We start from the raw sequence: 6,000 nt of genomic DNA, 5'->3' as shown, positions 1-6,000 counted from the left end.
TCTATATTTCTGTCTTTGTGCCAGTACCATACTGTCTTGATAACTGTGGCTTTGTAGTAGAGCCTGAAGTCAGGTAGGTTGATTCCTCCAGTTCCATTCTTCTTTCTCAAGATCGCTTTGGCTATTCGAGGTTTTTTGTTTTTCCATACAAATTGTGAAATTATTTGTTCTAGCTCTGTGAAGAATGCTGTTGGTAGCTTGATAGGGATTGCATTGAATCTATAGATTGCTTTGGGTAGTATACTCATTTTCACTACATTGATTCTTCCAATCCATGAACATGGTATATTTCTCCATCTGTTAGTGTCCTCTTTGATTTCTTTCACCAGTGTTTTATAGTTTTCTATATATAGGTACACCACATTAACAAATTGAAAAATAAAAACCATATGATTATCTCAATAGATGCAGAGAAAGCCTTTGACAAAATTCAACATCCATTTATGATCAAAACTCTCCAGAAAGCAGGAATAGAAGGAACCTACCTCAACATAATCAAAGCTATATATGACAAACCCACAGCAAACATTATCCTCAATGGTGAAAAATTGAAAGCATTTCCTCTAAAGTCAGGAACAAGACAAGGGTGCCCACTTTCACCATTACTATTCAACATAGTTTTGGAAGTTTTGGCCACAGCAATCAGAGCAGAAAAAGAAATAAAAGGAATCCAAATTGGAAAAGAAGAAGTAAAGCTCTCACTGTTTGCAGATGACATGATCCTCTACATAGAAAACCCTAAAGACTCCACCAGAAAATTACTAGAACTAATCAATGACTATAGTAAAGTTGCAGGATATAAAATCAACACACAGAAATCCCTTGCATTCCTATACACTAATAATGAGAAAACAGAAAGAGAAATTAAGGAAACAATTCCATTCACCATTGCAACGGACAAAACTAATTTTTTAAAATGGCTATCCCGTTGTTTAAATATTATTTGTATGAAAGACCTATTCTCCATTGAATTATCTCAACATTGTTTTTGAGAATCAATTGATATTTTTATGTAGCAATTAATATTGACCTCATATTCTGTATGTTTTTTGGCAATTTAGCAGATTTTGGAGTTAGAAGTCATTCAAAACCTCATATTATTAAAATAAGAGATGGACGGAAAACAGTTCTTAGGTCTTACTCTGCTAATGACCTAGTTTGCAAGACTGATGTTTACTTCATAATGAATACATATCTGTAATCATGGTAAACAAGTTAAAATTGATTACATTCTATGTTAAATAATATTTAATAACTTTTCTTTAAAAAATGAGCAAGAAAAAGAGAAGGGAAAAAGAAAGAAAGAGAAACCCAACAAGCATAGGATTGATTTAGGTATGAAGGTATTTCTAAATGGTAAAATAAAGAAAAAGTAAATTTATCCTTCTGGGAGCAAAATTAACTGGGGACAGTTTTTCAAATATATTCACATGAACTGAAATCTGAATAAGATATGCTAGCCTTCTATATTGGGAACAGAGTGAAGAAAATGAAAAAAAAATTGTGTTGGAGTATTGTTCTAGTAGCTGACATGTTGAAGGTAACTGATTTATTTTAAGTAGATAAAATTGCCATCATATTTGTATAATTTGAGCAAAAGGACTCAAGTAAGAACTTGGGGAAACATCAAAATTTATACTGAATTAGTAGAAGAGAACAGGTGAAAAATGAAATAGTAAATCAGAAAATAAAAGGTAGGCTGAAGAGAAGTACAGATGTCAGCTGGACCTCTGAGTCAATTCCATTCAACATGAATCAGTATAATGTTTTCATTTTCCTCTACAGAAGAATTTCTGGAAAGAAAATTTAGGATCTTTTCCTTTTCATCATATCTCTTAATCACCCTCAAATCCATTGGAAATAACCTCCTCCAGCCCACAGAAAAGACTTGTCCTAAATTTGCCAACATGTCTAAGCTACATCAAGTATATGTAAAATTTAGTTACATATAAGAAAGCCTAAAAATTGGGTAAAATATCAAAGAGAAAGGTATCATGTGCCTAAAACTTTCTTAGAATTTATTTGCACTCATGATAAAAGATATCATAATTTTTCTCTCTTTATTTCCCCAAATTTGAAGATATATTTTCTTAATTAAAAGCACATGGAATGATACTTTCATATATCTGACACACATAATACCTTCTTTATGAAGGAAGAGAGGAGGAAAAGAGGGAAAATTGTAAAGTGAGGGATGGAAAAAATTTATTCATGTGTACAGTTTAGTCACAACTCTCTCTAGTAGATTTAGAAATGTCAACCACTATTGGTCACTCCAAGAAATAAACAAACAAAAAAACTGAATATATAAAAATAGTCTCAATAAAATACAAATCAAAGGAGTGAGGCTGCAGGAAATGAGAAGTGCATAATAAGATAGCATATGGATACAGATTTTTCCTCTCAAATTCCCTCATTGAAAAAGTGTCACAGGTTGTTTATTCAAGTAGAAATCATTGGCAAAGAAATGTCTATAATTAAGTAGAGCTTAAATTTTTTTTTGGCAAATTGGGAGATCCAGAAAAACAACTGAGATATAAAAAGAACACTGGTATATATAAATATCTCATTCATTTTATGCAAGAGAAAAATAGAAGAGCAGGGATGTGTCTATAAGTTGTAATAATAATTTCAGGGATATTAGGTGCGGATGAACCCAAGAGGACATAACTATAATTTTCTGGGTCCCTTGTGGTTTAACTGATGGCTAATAAACCCCTCAATTTATGTTTATAAATCCTCCTTCTCCACACATTTATAGAACATAAACTGATGTGTATCAGCTTTCTTATTCAATTCAAACTAAATAAACTGATGTTATGCCTCCAAGTAATACAGATCTTGCCCTGGCTTTTATTAGAAAATGAGCACAAATATATGATCTAAAACAGACTTACAAAATATGGAGAATGTCTGCTATAGAGACAAGAGAAAAGTATGACAGGCTGTCCCAGAGATGTTCCCCCATTGCAGATGACTCCGTACAAAATGGATTCGTGTTCCTGATGTTGAATGAGTGTTGTTACAGAGAGTCCGATTAGAATGAAGAGGAACTGAGAACACATAACACAAACAAGAGGCAGTGTGTTATAAGAGCTGAGTAATGTTAATATGAAGAACTGACAATACTTTTCTGAAAATCTAGTGAGAGCAGAACCAGCACCCAAAAATTAGTAAGTAAGTTTCACTATTCCCAAGATTACCTCCATAATGTTTCGTTGCCAGATTTTTCAATAATAATCACTCTATTCCACCAACCCTGTGCTCAATTATGTATTTTCCACCTGACATTCCACTGTCTGTACTTATCAAACTCAAATATTGCTCCTACCTCTTAAAAAGCTCAGAAGCTGTGGTTGTTTTTAAAGGATTTGTATTTTAATTCTTATTATGTTTTAGAAAGAAAAATGATTATTACTAGAGTCAATGAGGTATGGATTGATCATAAAATTAATCACTGAGGAGCAAACCTATGGATATCCAACTGCTTCTTTTAGTGACTAGTCTAACATAGATAATTGTCAACTGATACAGGCTGCAGAATTAAAATGACCTATTGATTCTTTCATTTGTGGTTTAGCAACAGGAACCACAGCTGCTTCCTGTGTTACTGCCCTATTTTGTTGACATTCATTGTAGGGTTAGCTGATGATCAGTTTACTCATATGAAGCAACTTTATCGGAGAGTCTATGAAAAAAACAATAAAACCTATCCCTATTTTCACAGAATTACAAATATCTCTCTAATGTATGGTTTGAGGATTTCTGCTTCAAAATATGCAATGTATGCAATGCAAAATATGCAATAGGAAATGCTTTTGATCAGATAATAGCTTTCATATAATAGATAAGCTCCAAAGTTTTCACAAAAGAGTCAATGAATTGAGTAATGATTACCTTTTTTTAAGTTGCTCTAAATTTCTCTTCTTAAATATTTCTGAAATTCTAAGGTCAGCTCTCTGTCTTCTCTGTTTAGTTCTATATATGAATTATTTTAGGGAACACATGCTTCCACCACTTCATTTTCTAATAATTTCTTATACCTGAGCTCAGAAACAATGACTAAAGTGTTTCAGACTTTGTTTTTCATGAAAAATTAATGAGCCTAAATTAGTCAAATCTTATGCTAATGATAGCTCTGAAAGTTTAAACCCAAGAATCATTCATTCATGTCTGACTCTTTGCAAACCCATGGACAGCAGCAGGCCAGGCTTCCCTGTCCATCACCAACTCCCAGAGTTTACTCAAACGCATGTCATTGAGTTGGTGATGCCATTCAACCATCTCATCCTCTGTCGTCCCCTTCTTCTCCCACCTTCAATCTTTCCCAGCATCAGGGTCTTTTCAAATGGGTCACACCTTCACATCAGGTGGCTAAAGTTTTGGGGTTTCAGCTTCAACATCAGTCTTTCCAGTGAATATTCAGGACTTATTTCCTTTAGAATGGACTGGTTGGGATCTCCTTGCTGTCCAGGAGACTCTCAAGAGTCTTCTCCAACAACACAGTTCAAAAGCATCAATTCTTTAGTGCTCAGCTTTCTTTATAGACCAACTCTCACATCCATACATGACTACTGGAAAAACCATAGCTTTGAATAGATGGACTTTTGTTGGCAAAGTAATGTCTCTGCATTTTAATATACTGTTTAGGTTGGTCATAGCTTTTCCTCCAAGGACCAAGTGTCTTTTAATTTCATGGCTTCAGTCACCATCTGCAGTAATTTTGGAGCCCTCAAAAATGAAGTCTGTCACTGTTTCCCCATCTATTTGCTGGATGCCATGACCTTAGTTTTCGGAATGTTGAGTTTTAAACCAACTTTTTTACTCTCCTTTTTTTCACTTTCAACATGAGGCTCTTTAGTTCTTCTTCACTTTCTGCCATAAGGGTGGAATCATCTGCATATCTGAGGTTATTGATACTTATCCCAGCAATCTTGATTCCAGCTTGTGCTTCATCCATTCCAGCATTTCTCATGAGGTACCCTGCATATAAGTTAAAATAAGTAGGGTGACCATATACAGCTTTGTCGTACTCCTTTCCCAATTTGGAACCAGTCTGTTGTTCCCTGTCCAATTCCAACTGTTGCTTCTTGACCTGCATACAGATTTCTCAAGAGGCAAGTCAGGTGGTCTGGTATTCTCGTCTCTTTCAGAATTTTCCACAGTTTGTTGATCCACACAGTCAAAGGCTTGGCATAGTCAATAAACCAGAAATAGATGTTTTTATGTTGGTAATTTGGTCTCTGGTTCGTCTGCCTTTTCTAAAACCAGTTTGAACATCTGGAAGTTCATGGTTCATGTACTGCTGAAGCCTGCCTTGGAGAATGTTGAGCATTACTTTACTAGCGTGTGAGATGAGTGCAATTGTGTGGTCTTTTTAACATTCTTTGGCATTACCTATCTTTGGGGTTGGAATGAAAACTGACCTTTTCCAGTCCTGTGGCCACTGCTGAGTTTCCAAATTTGCTGTCCTATTGAGTATAGCACTTTCACAGCATCATCTTTCAGGATTTGAAATAGCTCAACTGGAATTCCATCACCTCCACTAGCTTTGTTCATGGTGATGCTTCCTAAGGCCCACTTGACTTCACATTCTAGGACGTCTGGCTCCAGGTGAGTGGTCAAACCATCATGATTATCTGAGTCATGAAGATCTTTGCTGTATAGTTATATTGTGTATTCTTGTCACCTCTTCTTAACATCTTCTGCTTCTGTTGCTGCTGCTGCTGCTGCTAAGTTGCTTCAGTTGTATCCGATTCTGTGCAACCCCAGAGACGGCAGCCCACCAGGCTCTGCCATCCCTGGGATTCTCCAGGCAAGAACACTAGAGAGGGTTGCCATTTCCTTCTCCATCTGCTTCTGTTAGGGCCATACCATTTCTGTCCATTATTGTGCCCATCTTTGCATGAATTGTTCCCTTGGTATCTCTAATTTTCTTGAAGACATCTCTAGTCTTTCCCATTCTATTGTTTTCCTCTATTTCTTTGCATTATTCACTTA

The sequence above is a fragment of the Bubalus kerabau genome, chromosome 15 (genome assembly GCF_029407905.1).
Source record: "Bubalus kerabau isolate K-KA32 ecotype Philippines breed swamp buffalo chromosome 15, PCC_UOA_SB_1v2, whole genome shotgun sequence".
In the NCBI taxonomy this organism is placed as follows: Eukaryota; Metazoa; Chordata; class Mammalia; order Artiodactyla; family Bovidae; genus Bubalus; species Bubalus kerabau.
The sequence above is the reverse complement of the archived record's forward strand: the minus strand, read 5'-3'. Positions refer to the sequence as shown.